Consider the following 16,891-nt stretch of genomic DNA (forward strand, 5'->3'; position numbering starts at 1 on the left):
GAAAAAAAAAAGTTTATTAAAATTTTTGTAAAGAAAAGTTTTATTGGGAAATTGTTTCATTTAAGTATATCAAAAGGTGACACTTTGTACTCAGTCTCTCGCTATGTTCAATAGGCGGTTTGGAAAATTTTAATCTATGTCAAAATTTAAAAATATTTGTGCAAGACACTATGAGCCTTACGTCAAAATCTAGGCTAAGATTAAACTTAACAGAAAACCAGAAAATCATGGAGGTGGACTGCCAATCGTCCGCTATATTCACAGTGTGCCAGGGACTTGTGTATACTCCCAAAGCCTGGCAGGAGGCAAGGGTGGTGTTTATATCCAAGCCCGGCAAGACAAACTATGCAGCACCAAAGGCCTATGGGCCTATAAGTCTTACGTCCTCTCCACTCAAAACCATAGAGTGTATAGTAGATATTTTGATAAAAAGTAGGACACCCAGTTCCAAACAGTACGCCTAAGTCAAGACAAGGTCAATGGAGACCACCCTGTACACAGTTGTGCATAAAATAGAAGAATCCTAGGATACCAAGTCGTACACCTCGGTGGTGGATGACATCAAACGGGCACATTTAACAATGTGAGATCCGACAGACTCACCGAATCCTTAGACCAGTACTATATGGATCAGATTCTTCGGAATTACATAAACCACATGTTAAGGAAAAGGTGGTTGTGGGTCGCATGACATACAATAGGTATAAGGACACAGGGCACGCCCCAGGGCCCTTTTTAATGCCACTCCTAATGTGACCATCACCCACGGAATAGTTGTGAGCTCCACACTGGCTGGAACATTGAGGTCCGATTTGTCGCGAGAAGCTTAGCTGTGAGCTACCGGGCATGTCCACAGGTTGCGGATAATGGAATGCTCCATGGGGAGTAGCTGCAATGGCAGTCTCGAACAATCAGTAATTTCGAGCGGAAAGTCCCAGTGAGAGGTCGGGTGGCAACGGCTCTTGCACAAATACTGAGAGCCTATGATGCTCGATATGACAAGGCGAGTTATTGGCGCCTTTAAATAATCAATGGCCACTCTGTTTCCGCTGCGATCGGTCCTTTGGACCGGAAGAGCTTGCTCACCTACAAGAGCATGACGAGGATCCCCACCTCCGCATGAGAATGTGGCCACAACAACAAGAACTACCAAAAATAACATACTAGAGTTGCTGGCTATGGAAAAATTTTCTACGCAGATGATTTCAAACTTCTAAGGTAGGGATCCGAATCAGCTACGCAGGCGTGCACAGAATGTCTAGGAATTTCATATGCTCCCAAAGTCTGACAGGAGACAAAAGTGATATTTAGTGATGCAGTAGAAAAGGCACATCCAAAACCATGAAACGTATTGTGGATTCCATGGAAAAGAGAACGGCATCCAGTGGAGGCCGCCCTGCACTAGGTTTGGTGTAAAATAGAGGAATCCTTCAATGCAACGATCTACAGTTTGGTGGTATGCACTGATATCGAAGATCGGCACATTCATCCAATCCAGGGTCCATAGGGGCTGAACCGGGTTCATACGGGCTGGATACACAATTGACAAGACATAATTATAAGGGACAAAGGGGCACAGGGCACTGTGCCATTGGGGGCATTTTATCGTCACTCCTTTGAGTGACTAACATAAATAGTCTACTACGGATACTAAATGTGGAAAGTTTTGAGTACGTCTATTACGCAGACGATGTTATAATCAGGGCTGCAGAGTATTAAGCCGGAGTCGACGAGCAGTTCGGATTCGGGGAAAGCGTGCTCAACACCGAACGTAACACCGACTCCGGCTCAATAGCCCTAGTCCGACTGCCACTTCGACTCTGACTCCAGCCGCAAAACCTCGACTCTGCAGCCTTGGTTATAATACTTCTAAGGGGTAGGAGTCCGAATCAGTTAGGAGTCCAAAAGAGTCTTGGCGATAGCATATGACTGGTCCAGACCTAGGGGACTAAATGTGAACTGAGAAAAAATTTAAATCTGTCTGTTAACGAAGTAGATGAAGGTGGCCTTATTTGGGGCACTACGTTTCCTCAACAGAACTTTTGGAAGACGGAGTGGAACCGATTTGACGCGCACTTCAATCTGGTACCACGGGTGTCAGGAGCCCCATGGACCTTCGGTTCCAGTCGGACAATAGTGAGGCCCCAGTGGGGAGCAACGTGGTGGCTGTGGTTTGTACCCTAATCGCGGGTAGAGCATAAGCTCGGCGTGGAGTTGCGTTTTCAACCGGGTATCGTGACTCATAGATTTAAAGGAGTTTTAGGTAGTGCTCCGCTCCTAATGAAGGAGGTGAACATGTCCAAATACGTGGGATAAAATTGGTACTCATGAGTGGGTTACTACATTTGGGGGCGTTGGTAGGTGCATTATATTCACCCTTGGGTCTCGCAGTTTTGGGCCAAGATGGCAGGCATCTGCATTTGGCACGACGTTCGTGAGTGGTACCTGTCTCCTTGTGAGTAGAGAATGTTCAATTTACAGAAAAATACCTGGATGTTTTGCTGGACAGGAAATTGAACTTCAAATCCAACATTTTGGAAAGGACAAGGAAGGTAACTCTTGCCCTATACACCTGCAAGAGAGCCATTGGCAAAAGTTGTGGGTTTAGGCCGCGTGTCATGGATTGGATATATACTACAGTTGTCAGACCTATAATGCTATATGGTGTTGTGGTCTGGTGGACGGCGCTTCAAAAGTCCACCTACTGTTCAATACCCAACCGGATGACTTCTTTGTGCATCACAGCCGCACTGAGGACGAGTCCATCTGATGCACTGAATTTAATGCTACATCTACTGCCTCTGGACATTGTGGCCAGACAAATTGCTTCAACCACTGCCGCGAGGCTAAGGGAGCTTTCTCTTTGGTCATGTGGCGGCTACGGACACTGTGTTATCCTTGATACAACATCCAATGTTCCACACAGTGTGGATTACATTCTAACTGAGCCGCTTTTTGATAAAAAGTACTGTACTATTCCTGATAGAATCGATGGGAACTAAAATATCCCTGATAACAGAAGTTACATAGAGTTCTATACGCATGGTTCCAAACAAGGCGACCAGGTGGGCTTTGTGGTGTATTCTAAAAATCTAGAACTGGTCATATCGAAAAGGTTACCCGACCACTGCAGTGTGTATCAAGCAGCGATCCTTGCAATTAAGGAAGTCGTGGAATGGCTAAGATATAATGTTATTACGATTGGCATAAATATCTTCTCAGACAGCCAGGCAGACATTTAATCCCTGGAGAACGTATTTCTGAACACAAAAACCGCCCTCGAACATCGCAGATCTCTCAACGAGATGACTGAACAGTTCCAAATTCTCCTGTTCCTGGTGCCAGGCCACAGTGATATCTCAGGGAATTGCAAAGCGGACGAGTTTGCGAGATTAGGAACTATCCTGCACATTCCAGGGATACTGGAATCTGTGAGTATGCCTCTAGCGACATGTAAGCTAAGTTTTCAGGACCAGACCCGAAGGACAACGAATGAAAGATGGTCACAAAGAGAGGGCTGTGAGCATTCCAAAACTATGTGGCCTAATCTAGACTTGAAGAATTCCACTGCTTTGCTGTTGTCGCTAGCTAGAACAGATCTCAGCCATTGTGTCCGTCACGACAGGTCACTGCCTAATCAAAAACCATGCTGACAGACTGATGGTCGCCAGTTACGACTTTTGCAGAAGCTGTGAGGACATCGAAGAAGAAGAGACTATAGAACATCTTCTGTATATATGTCCCGCACTAGCAGTCAGAAGCAGTTCCTCTTTAGGTTCTCATTTCTTCGAGAACCTGTTTGATTTAGCGAATGTGAACATTCGCAAGTTATTGGGTATTTTAAAGCGATCTGGATGGTTCAAGGGTAGGAACTAGAAGGCATCTTCCTTCTTCTGTTCCTGTGGTATCACAATGGACGAAAATGTCGAAGTGAGTCTGATGGCAGACTTCCACTAACCCTAACCTAACCTTAGGTTATCATTTCTTTGAGAACCTGTCTGATTTAGTGGATGTGAACATTCTCAAGTTGTTGGGCTTTTTAAAGCGATCTGGATGGCTCAACGGTAGGAACTTGAATTCATCTTCCTTCTTCTGTTCCTGTGGTATCATTGATGGGATACTGCCACTTAAACTTTATCTAATCTTCACGAATAACGCTTGCAAATTATTGAATTTTCTTATCAAAATGCGTGCTCTCTTAAGAAAGTTCATCGCGCGCTTCATCTATTGAACGACTAAGCTCAGTCATAATTTGGTGTGGTTTATGGGCTGGTGGCATCATTGGACCGTACTTCTTCAAAGATGATGCAAATCGTAACGTAACTGTGAATGGTGAGCGGTACCATGAGATGATATCCAACATTTTTTTTGCCCAAAATGCAAGAGCCTGACTTGCATGACATGTGGTTTCAACAAGACGGTGCCACATGCCGCACAGCACGCGTAACAATGGACATATTGAGAGGTGAACATTTTATTTCACGTTCGGTACCGGTCCATTGGCCGCCTAGAGTGTGCAATTAAACGCCCTTTACTAACCAAGAATGGCTAGAAAAGCATGTTCCGCACATCATTTCGTTCACACAGTCGCTACCAAGTAAAAGCGAGCTAAGTTCGGCCGGGCCGAATCTTATATACCCTCTGCATTTGTCAAGTTATTTGGTGGAACCTCTTTATAGGCGAAAAGAATAACGAATGAAAATTGCTCTGCTTTTGGAGCTATATAAGGTTATGACCGATTCCGTTGGGAACTCAAGTAGATGTCATTGTGCCGAATTCTAACCAAATCGGATAAGAATTGTCTCCTATAGGTGCTCAAGAAATATAATTGGAAAATCGGTTTATATGGGTGCTATACCAAAACATTGATGGATATGTCCCATTTACAATCCCAACCGACCTTCACTAATAGGAAGTATGTATGCAAAATTTCAAGCGCATAGCGTGTTTTCCGCAGAAAGACAGGCGTACGGACATGTCTAAATCGACTTTAAATGTAATGCCGGGCAAAAATATGTTTACTTTATAGGGTCTTTGACCAATATTTCGATATGTTACAAGCAGAATGACGACTTCCACCATCCTATGCTCGAGGGTATAAAAATATGCCAGTATGGAAACGCCGAATACAGCCATAGAACGAGAATTGGCCAAAATTCATATAGCTTCTAACTCCTTAAGTGAATATACATGGGAAAATGTGCATTTGCAGAGCAATAGTCAAGGCAAAAAGTGGTTATATCCCGCAAAAATGAATGAATTCTGACATTTAGATTACTTTCAAGCATTTTCGACATTTGAGTCAATTAAAAAATATTTACATAGGAAAGTGGTCGTTTGACTTGATAGCACTTCGAGTCAGCAACCCTGAATATAACCATACTATATTAAAGGTATATCTAAGATATTGTCTATTGAAAGTGCTATAATTTTAAGTAAGAAGTTGGAAAATTCCAAATACTAGTGAAAGCCACTCCCCTGGCTATGTCCCTGGTTCCAATATTACAAATATTTTTAATAGGAATATTGTGGACCCTCAATCTTCGGTGGAGGGTTTAAGGCCTCAAACACCCTATCCCTTTGGGATTTTTCTTGCTGGCCTAGTACTTTATCCCGAACTTAGAGGTGTCCACAATTTCCGACCACGATCTCGAAATTGTTCCACTGTATAACTTGATTGATAGTTGTTTGTTTATTCCTTTGTGGTTGTACTAGGTGCCGTATACATAATGCAATATGAGTTTATAATCATCATACGCACCCTAGACCTTTACATTATTCCATTCATTGCATTTTTATACCCTCCACCATAGGATGGGGGGTATACTAATTTCGTCATTCTGTTTGTAACTACTCGAAATATTCGTCTGAGACCCCATAAAGTATATATATTCTTGATCGTCGCGATATTTTATGTCGATCTAGCCATGTCCGTCCGTCCGTCCTGTCTGTCGTCTGTCTGTCGAGAGCACGCTAACTTCCGAAGGAGTAAAGCAAGCCGCTTGAAATTTTGCACAAATACTTCCTATTAGAGTAGGTCGGTTGATATTGTAAATGGGACATATCGGTCCACGTTTTGATATAGCTGCCATATAAACCGATCTTGGGTCTTGACTGTTTGAGCCTCTAGCGTGCGCAATTCTTATCCGATTGGAATGAAATTTTGCACGACGTGTTCTGTTATAATATCCAACAACTGTGTCAAGTGACAAGACAAGTATAGCTGCCATATAAACCGATCGTGGATTTTGACTTCTTGAGCCTCTAGAGAGCGCAATTCTTATCCGATTGGAATGAAATTTTGCACAAAGTGTTTTGTTATGATGTTCAACAACTGTGCCAAGTATGGTTCAAATTGGCCCATAACCTGATATAGCTGCCATATAAACCGATCTGGGATCTTGACTTCTTGAGCCTCTAGAGGTCGCAATTATTATCCGATTTGCCTGAAATTTTGTACGACGTATTCTCTCATGACCATAAACAAACGTGTTTATTATGGTCTGAATCGGTCTATTGCCCGATACAGCTCCCATATAAATCGATCTCTCTATTTTACTTCTTGAGCCCCCAAAGGGCGCAATTCTTATTCGAATTGGCTGACATTTTACACAGGTCTCCAACATATAATTTAATTGTGGTCCAAACCGGACCATACCTTGATATCGCTCTAATAGCAGAGCAAATCTTTTCTTATATCCATTTTGCCTAAGAAGAGATGCCGGGAAAAGAACTCGACAAATGCGATCCATGTTGGAAGGTATATAAGATTCGGCCCGGCCGAACTTAGCACGCTTTTACTTGTTCTTCCTGGCCTAGTACTTTATCCTGAATTTAGAGGTGTCCACAATTTCCGACCACGACGTCGAAATTGTTTCACAGTATAAATTGATTGATGGTTGTTTGTCTATTCCTTTGTAGTTGTACTAGGTGCCGTATACATAATGCAATATGAGATTAAAATCATCATACGCACCCTAGACCTTTACATTATTCCATTCATTGCATTTTTTAAAGTTTACACCACCACTGTGTACAGGGTATTATAGATTTGTGCACTTGTTTGCAACGCCAAGAAGGAGAAGAGCTAGACCCATTTATAAGTATACAAATCGACTCAGAATTACTTTCTGATTCGATTTAGCCATGTCCGTCTGTCCGTCTGGACTCACAGATGTATTCTTGTAATCAAACTGCAGGTTGTATTTGTGGTCCGATTGTCACGAAATGTTGTACACATCACTTTTTTGGGCCAAGGACAAACACTATTGATTTTGAAAAAAATCGATTCAGATTTAGATATAGCTCCCATATATATCTTTTATCCGACATGGCTTTTGTAAGGCTGTAGAAGTCACAATTTTCGCCTGATCTTTACAAAATTTGCCATTGGGTATTTTATTTGAGGTCTACATATGTGTACAAAATTTCATAAAAATCGGTTTAGATTTAGATATAGCTCCCGCATATATCTTTCATCCGATATGGCCGTTTAAGGCTGTAGAAGCCACAGTTTTAGTCCCACCTTTAAAATATTTTGCGCGAGGTGTTTTATTCGACGTTCTAATATGTGTGGAAAATTTCAAGAAAATCGGTCCAGATTTAGATATAGCTCCCACATATATCTTTCATCCGATATGGCCTTTTAAGGTTCTAGAAGCCACAGTTTTAGTCCGATCTTTAAAATAATTTGCGCAAGGTGTTTTATTCGACGTTCTAATATGTGTGGAAAATTTCATGAAAATCGGGTCAGATTTAGATATAGCTACCACATATATCTTTCATCTGATATTTGCCGTTTAAGGCTGTAGAAGCCACAATTTTTTACCTATCTCTACAAAATTTGGCATGGGGTGTTTTATTTGAAGTCTCCAGTGTGCAAAATTTCATAAAAATCGGACCAGATTTAAATATAGCTTCCATATATATGTTTCGCCCGATTTGCACTTAAATGGCCGTAGTAGCTAACATTTTCAACAGATCTGCACAAAATTTGGCAAGGACTGCTTTGTTACTGATCTGAACATATCTGGAAAATTTCATCAAAATTGGTTGAGATTTAGATATAGCTCCCATACATATCTTTCATCTGATTTGAACTATTAAGGCTGTAGAACCCACAATTTTGGTCCGATCTTTACAAAATTTTGCATGAGGTGCTTTATTTGACGTCTTCATATCAGTGCATAATTTCATAAAAATCGGTTTAGATTTAGATATAGCTTCCATATATATCGATCATATCGATGTGGAAATCCTAATCTTTTGTCCTATGGTAGGAAAATCTTACAAGGTTCTAAATTGTTATTCCAATTGATATCCAAATTAAAGTTTCACAAGATTTCGACATAAGTTCTATATATAAAAAGTACTACTTGCACGAGGTGGTGTAGGGTATTATATAGTCGGCACCGCCCGACTTTTGCCTTTCCTTTACTGGTTTTTTTTTATCTTTTTTGAACAATAATCAATTTCTTCCTGCTTAAAAGATTTAAAATTTTTCAACCACACCGACTAGATGTCCGAAATAAACGTAATACTGATTTGTTTGCATAAAGTATAACTTTATGCAAATGTATTTTTTTTAAACCAATGACAATGAATTGAAATCATTGCTAAACAATTTTATTTATAACCACTAAATCCATAATGATAACTAATATTGCCAAAAAAACACAATATGGGATTAAAATAAAAAATAAACAAACAGAAAAAAATATATGGATCAAAACAAACAAAGAATATTTTTCAAATGAAAAATACAAAAAAAACAAAACTAAAAGAAACAAATAAATTTAAAGGATTAATTTTGGCATACATACCCAGCAACGCATATATAGTTTAGATGGATATGCCAGTATGTGTGTGTGATAGTATACATTTACAAATTTGAATTAGTTACAAATATCGAAGTAAACAAAAACAAAAATATTTTTATTTTGATTATTTATAGTTTGTTATAACTCAAGGGGCTATTGGGTGTTATGGAATGTACAAAAGTGTGTCTATACGTATATGTGTGTGTGTATATGTGAGAGAGGGTTTTGTAAAGTTTGCGATAACGAATGTGAAACATATTTCATATGAATTTTGATGATAAATATTAACAACAAGAACCAAAAGCAGCACCAGTTTCACAACAACAGCAACAATAACCAAACATCATCATCATCATAATCGTCATCGCCACAAAATATGGTAACATAAGAACAACATTTATTATGACAACCATCATCATTGTGTATGTGAATGCCAAAGAATGCTACTGCCACTGTGTCCCTTTGGTAATATAATTGCCAAGGAGTCATATTCCTATGCCAAGGAGAATACTTAGTGTGAACGAAAGATTGGCTCGAACAACGTTCTGCTTTTAAGGTAGGCACGCCAGAGGTATTTCTTCTATTGTATGATTAAGCGAAACAGATTTGCCCTTTTACCACAATCCATCAACGGTAAAAAGAGAATATTGGGAATATTTTTTTTTGATACACGCAAGTGGGCTACAAGGATAAAGGATATATGCATATATTTGAGGAAGACAATTATCCTTAATATGAAATTTTATGTTGAATTAGGGATGGCTAAGATTAGGATAATTAACGAGTTAATTTGATCATTTGATAAGAAGAAATAAGGCACCAATTATGTTACCTTTTCATATCACAGGAAATTTGTTTTTAGGAAATCGAAATTAAAATATGAGCAAATCAAGGGGGTTCCTTTTAAAAACATGCGAAACCAAATTGTCAATGGAAAAGGTACAACTATTAAAGCGGAAACAGTATACTGCGTCCTTTACAAGATCTGAGAGGCGTAAATCCGTGCAGTATCAAGGTGTTCATCACCTTCATCAGGGTGGCACCAGAAAATACGTTAACGGACGGTTAGCTTTGTTAAGCGAATTCATCGGAAGTAGAAGAGGGAAGATGAGGAATCACAATGTGTCTTAGTCTGGCCAACGTGGACGATTAAGTTCTTGGCATCATCCTCCGCCAACATAACCTATTTTAAGATTTTTATGAAACATCAGCTTTGCCATTTGTTATTGATAAGGAAATTTAAGATATAAGGAGATCGGTTTTATCGATTCATGGTCAAATTATAGACCAAACTGAACATGTTTGACAGTGGAACAAAACGCGAAACATGCGTGAGCTGTTTAAACCAGTGTCAACAAAAAGATAATAGCTAAAAAAATCACCCTTTACTTTCTAAACGGTTTGAGATATCTTTTATATTGTAAGCTAAAATGTTAACCAAACTGACTATTAGCCCTATTAGTGGGCCTGAATGTTTTTTACCTACTTTACTCTACTTATTTTAATAGGCCATTACAGCTGAACATGAAATAGATTTCCAAGCGCCTCGATCTTCTGCGCTCCTTCTACAATCTCTTACACCGATGTCGTCGACATAGGCGAGTATCATGCGTTTTCTTGTTAGTGCCATATTTATTCACGTCTACATTTCGTATATTCTTCTCCAGAATGATATTAAAGAGCTCACACGCGGAGCTGTTATCTTGTCCGAAACCTTATTTGGTATTGGATGCTTCGGAAAGATTATTTCTTATTTTATTTTATTTATCAGCAAGTGCCATCCTGCAAAGTCGTATCAGTTTTGTAAAGATACCAAACTCAGACTTAGCATGAAATACCTTTGAACGTAAAAGGCTGTTGAAAGCGGCTTTGTAGTCAACGAAGAGATGGAAAGAGTTGACCCGTCCTTCTCGGGTCTTTTCCAGGATTTGGCTCGGTGTGAAAATCTGGTCTATGGTGGATTTGCAAATGCAAAATTGCCCACGAACATTCCATCAAGGAACAGGGGCAAACTTCTTGCATATCAATGATTACTGTGAGATTCAAGTGATAAGTGGCCTCCTTTTTATAGCCGGGTCGAATGACGTGTAGCAGTGTGACACCTCTTTGTTGAGAAGTTTTTACAATGCTGTCATACCAAATGGTTAGGTTAGGTTGAGAATAGGGTGAGGATAATAACCCGCCTCATTCAACTTTGGACATGCACCTAAGCCAATAATTGGCTTGTTGTGCGCTCTATATATTAAAAAGTAACCTCAAAAAAGAAAATCTAAGTTAGAAATTCCGTGCTACTAGCAAAATCCTTAATTGTTTTCCATGCCACTCCCCTAAGTTGCATTATGTCTGGTATTGTGTCCCCACCTAAGTATCGTTGTCTTTAAGCCGCAAAAGCCAGGCAATGACATAGGAAAGGTTCCAACGTCTCATCATCTTCCCCACATACCCTTCACATGCTATAACTTGCCGCACCGATTTTGCCTAAGTGAGCTCGTAGTCCTATGTGTCCCGTTATGATATCGAAAATTATACTGACCTCCTTCTTACTTCCTTTCAGAAATAGCCTCGAGTTAGTACGATCCGGATCTCCCTACAGGATTTTCGCCTTCCTACCGACCAAATGGTACAGTACTTCACAAATGTCGCCAGCATTAGGAGGGGATAACCATCGCTGAAAATTTTTTCTGATGTGCTGAAGACACGGAAAGAACACTTTTCCCAGCTACAGGTATCCGAAGATGGTGGCCATGAGTATACTACAGAACCAATCCCTGATGGTGGTGTCGCCTCCAGTCTTAAACGGTTCAGCCAGGAACCCATCGGTTTCTGCTGTCTTGTTGTTCTTCAGTCGGGTCACACTGTGTTCCACCTAGTCAAAATGAGGTCCAGTGACCCGACTAAAGAACAACAAGGCAGCAGAAACCGATGGGTTCCCAGCTGAAGCGTTTAAGACTGGAGGCGACACCACCATCAGGGATTGGTTCTGTGATATACTCATGGCCACCATCTTTGGATACCTGTAGCTGGGTAAAATATTCTTTCCATGTCTTCAGCATCGATTCTTCTTTATTTGTCTCTACAGGAGGATGGGTCTCTACCATTGAATTAATGTTAAATTCTTTTGTAAATTTCTTGGAGTTAATTCTGGCTCTTGAACATCTCTTTTCGCTCACACTCCTGTCTTTCCATTTCCATCTTTTGCTTGCGGAATAGATCTCTCTCCTTTTCCACTGATGCACCTCCTTCGCCTGGCGTATTGAAACTGACTTTAAAGTTTCCTATTTATCACCGAGGACCTGCCAAATTTATTACATTTCTTTCCTTAAACCAGTAAGGAAAGGCTAAAGTCGGGCAGAGCCGACTTTATAATACTCTACAATGCAAATGCAAATTTTGCCCATGAACATTCCACTAAGGAACAGGGGCAAACTTCTCACATATCAATGAGTGCAGACCCAATTCATGTTTAGGCTCAATGATAAGGGGCCTCCTTTTTAGAGGCGAGTCCGAACGGCGTGCCGCAGTGCGACACCTCTTTGGAGAGAAGTTTTACATGGCAAAGTACCTCACAAATGTTGCCAGCATTAGCAGGGGAAAACCACCGCTGAAAATTTTTTCTGATGGTCTCGTCATGATTTGAACCCAGGCGTTCAGCGTCATAGGCGAACATGCTAACCTCCGTTTTAACCAAATTCAATAACGTTTATCATTTGAGCTAAAAAAGTGACATGTTCAAAATTTCGGAACGATTGGATAACAAATATGAACTGTTCGTTGGTTACAAGGATACAGACCCACAGACTGACAAGGCTAAATCGAATCAGAAAGTGATTCTGAGTCGATCGGTATACCTTTCTAGGGGTCTAGCTCTTCTCCTTCTTAGCGTTGCAAAGAAATGCCTTATAATACCCTGTACCTCAGTGGCGGTGTAGGGTATACAAATCCTACGAACATCCTATTTTTCAAAAATGACAGACTTTTTTTTCCAAACCTCCATAGGATGGGGGGCATACTAAACCGTTTGCAGCATCTAGAAATATTTTTCTACGATCCCATATCTTCTTATATATAAAAATCAATTTGTGTTTGTTTGTATGTTTGTGTGTTCCTTATAGACTCAGAAACGGCTGAACCGATTTTCTTGAAATTTTCACAGATGGTGCATAATGGCCCCGTGGTGAAAATAGGGTACTAAATTTTTTGATATTTGAAGGGGGCGGACCCTCCCCCTTACCTTTATTCTCAGAAACGCCAAATCTCGGAGATGGGTGGTGCGATTTAAGCGAAATTTTGTGTGCTCTCATATAGTATCTTAAAAATAAAAATTTGGTATCCAAATTTCGGATGGGGTAGCTAGGGGGGCCGCCCCACCCTAAAACCTACCAAAAATACATTTAGACCAATCACGACAATATGGGACTCAAATGAAAGGTATTTAGGAGAGGAATACGTATCTGATATCCAATTGTCGGACCAAGTGCTAGAGGGACCACCCCAAGCCCCAAAACACCCCTAAATCGGACATATTTACCGACCATGGCAATATGGGACTCAAATGAAAGGTATTTGCGAGTAGAATACGAATCTGATATCCAAATGTGGGACCACGTTTCTGGGGGTCCCTTTCGCAAAAGACCCCCCCCAAACAGGACTTATTTACTGACCATGGGAATATGGGGCTTAAATAAAAGATATTTGAATGCAGAATACGAATCTGATATCCAAATATGGGACCAAGTGTTTGGGAAGCCGCCTCTCTCCAAAAACATCCCCCAAAGGGGACAAATTTGTGACCATAGCAATATGGGGCTCAAATAAAAGGTCTTTGGGAGTAAAGCACGAATTTGATATCAATATTCGGGAAAAGTGTCTATGGGGCCACCCCACAACACCACCCAAATAGTAATTATTTTCTGACTATTGCAATATGAGGCTCAAATAAGAGGGGTTTTAAAGTTTAAAGCTAGCTGCTTGACATTTTGCACAGAGACTTCTTATTGATGTTGGTCGTTGGGGATTGCAAATGGGCCATATCGGTTCAGATTTGGATATAGCTCCCATATAAACCGATCTCCAGATTTGACTTCTTGAGTCCTTGGATGGTGTTATTGTCATACGATTTGGCTGAAATTTTGCACGTAGTGTTCTGTCTAAAAATAGTGCCAAAAATTATCGGAATCGGCCTGTAACCTGGCATAGGCCCCGTTAAAGCCAATCTCCAAATTTGACGTCTTAAGCCCCTAGCAGCCGCAATTGTTGTCCAATGTAGTTGAAATTTTGCATGTAGTGTTCCGTTACAAGTTCCAACTATCGTGCCAAGAATGGTTGAAATCGATTAATAACCTGATATAGCTGCCCTATAAACCGATCTCCCGACTAGACTTCTTGAATCCGTAATTATTGTGCGATTCGGTTTATAACTCTGCCTTAAGGTTAAGCTTAGCTTAGCTGAATGTATGGGTGTCTAGTATGCTAGCTTCAGAGTATCAAGCAGAGGTCTTAGGGCAATTGTGTGGGTCCTAGGAGGAGAGAAATGAGAAAATTCAGATCGCAATCTGGCTTGTTCAAGGGTGGCAAATAGAATATATTCATCTTTCTCTTGCCTATGTAAGCCTGCAGAGAGCCGTATTATCTTTGCCCACCTTTTTTTGAGTTGAAAATCAGTATTGTAAAATCTAACATTTTGTACCATCTCAAATGCGCGATAGCCTTATCATTCACCAAAGCATTATAAGGGTGATATGTGCCAAAGTTTCACTTCTTTTCTTCCCACTCCCCCCCTAGTATCCTAGTTAGCATCTAGTCGCTTTTTTATACCATAAAATATAATAACTTAAAATACATATATATAGAATTTCTCCATTTATATATCATCAAATTCTATGTTCAAATCATACTCTATTTGCCATATTTGCCTACATATAAAGACGGAAGTGAACTTGACACCTTCATGTGTGAGCGAGCATATAACAAAACAAAGGCACACACTTACATACTAAGACGGATAAAGATACAGCAAACAGTCACATTCACTCAAATACTATTATCCTAGGGAATGACAAATATGATACTCCATAACACGGCCATGGCATTCTCTCACTCTGGGTGACATTTGCATTGAAAATTATGTGGATCAGGATCGCATATCATTCACCCGCATACCCAATCCAGAGACATGGCTAAGTACCCACACTGACATGCAGGGGCACAAACACATTAACTCATTCAAATGCAAACGCACAAGCACATCCGCTCACTCCTACATCACTCACATATAGGGTTTTGTAGCCGTAGCCCGTTGCTGTTGCTGCTTTTATTATTATTTTTGCCTTTTGCCAGCAGTATAAAATGTCACAAAATATAATGCCAAAGCAAACCCAGAGTCATCTTGTGCGAAGTTAGAGGTTGTTAGGCAACTATGGATTTAAATGACTTTCGGGTGACTTGGGATGAGGTGGAGTGAGTGTAGTAAATGAAACCGGGAAGGTGGAGGCTGCTGGCAGAAGAGGTTTTGTTGAAATCCATGACTTGAAAATGGATGGTTTACCTTCAAAATACATTTAGAATTTAGATTGCAAATATGCGTTACCGCATACCATTTCAACAGCCATACACACACACAAACACACACCTTAAACCAAATGCATATAAACATTCACAATCACACACATGTTCTCAAATTCCTCACGCACCCATACATTCATAGCGACAACATGTGCAGTGATACATGCAAATACATAAATTGCTAAAGTTAACATTCATACATATGGATGTACAGTGGAGGGCAAAAGTGGGGAAACGCTGCAGACACAAATGAAGTCATTAAGATACCTAACTCGGAATTTTTTGTTGTCGTCAAGGCTGCGGAGTCGAGGTTTAGAGGTTGAAGTCGAAGTGAAAGTTGGACTTTTGCACGCTAGCTCCGACACCGAACATCTCCCCCAATCCGGCTTAACACTCCGACTTCGACTCCGAGGGTCACACTCCGCAGTTGTCGACCACATATTGGCACTCGAAGATAGCGATGCTCGTCAAGCCTCATTTGGTCTATTGCGGTGGCAACTGATGGCCATTGGTTATTTTTTATTTGGTGCCAAAAACTCGCCTTGTCACATTGAGTACCACTTGCACTCAGTATTTTAGCAAAAACCGGTTCCTCACGGTCTCTACTCGGTTTAGCTGATTACTCGCAACTGCAGTTGCAGCTACTTCGTATACCTATGGGGTTTTCCACAATCAAAAACCTGGAGGCGTCTACGTCCAGCTGATCTTTCCACGATAACAATGAACACCACACAATTCGCTGCTCAAAATTCCGACCTGTGTGCTGCTTATAGTTATTTCGGGTTGGTTGATTCATCTACTTGAAGAAAATACTTCTTGAAAAATTGAAAATTTTTCAAAATCCTTATCTCGATTCCAAGGGCGCACCGGTAGCCGAGTTGGTAGCTTGCTCGGATTGCCAGTGCAGGGTTTCTGGGTACGATTCCCACCAGAGGCCTTGGTCTATCATTTCAGTGGACTTAACAGTGTCTAAGTGAGTCTTTTAAGAACTGCCACTCTTACTTAGCGTAATCTACCTCGATTGCAAGATTTTGTTTTTGATACCACCAGAGGAGTCGAGACTTACTCTACTCTATCTGGGTTAAGTATGGTCTACATAGAATCACTTTTCGGTATAGCCCCTCCTGTAGATAAAATCCTTGATTCGACTTCCTTATCATACGAAACGCTTAGTTTTAAAGCGATTACCTTCAAAATTGAGCAGTAATTTATAAAACCAATTCAAATATATTAGGTTGCCCAAAAAGTAATTGCGGATTTTTTAAAAGAAAGTAAATGCATTTTTAATAAGGCTTAGAATGAACTTTAATCAAATATACTTTTTTTCACTTTTTTTCTAAAGCAAGCTAAAAGTAACAGCTGATAACTGACAGAAGAAAGAATGCAATTACAGAGTTCAATGGACACTATGTAGGCTTATGGACAAGTCGTAATGGTGTTTAATGCAGGCACCTGCCGGGTTGGCTCAATCCTGCAGGGCTCTTAATCCCGAGTGAACACAATGCGTCCAC

General features: G+C 40.4%; 1 protein-coding gene across 1 annotated transcript in view; it reads right to left on the reverse strand.

Moving 5' to 3' along the window:
• LOC106090452 (lachesin) overlaps positions 1-16,891 on the reverse strand; it is a 325,863-nt gene that overhangs the window by 16,876 nt on the left and 292,096 nt on the right. The gene's annotated exons all lie outside the window — the stretch shown is intronic.

This window comes from Stomoxys calcitrans, chromosome 2 (assembly GCF_963082655.1).
Source record: "Stomoxys calcitrans chromosome 2, idStoCalc2.1, whole genome shotgun sequence".
Lineage (NCBI taxonomy): Eukaryota > Metazoa > Arthropoda > Insecta > Diptera > Muscidae > Stomoxys > Stomoxys calcitrans.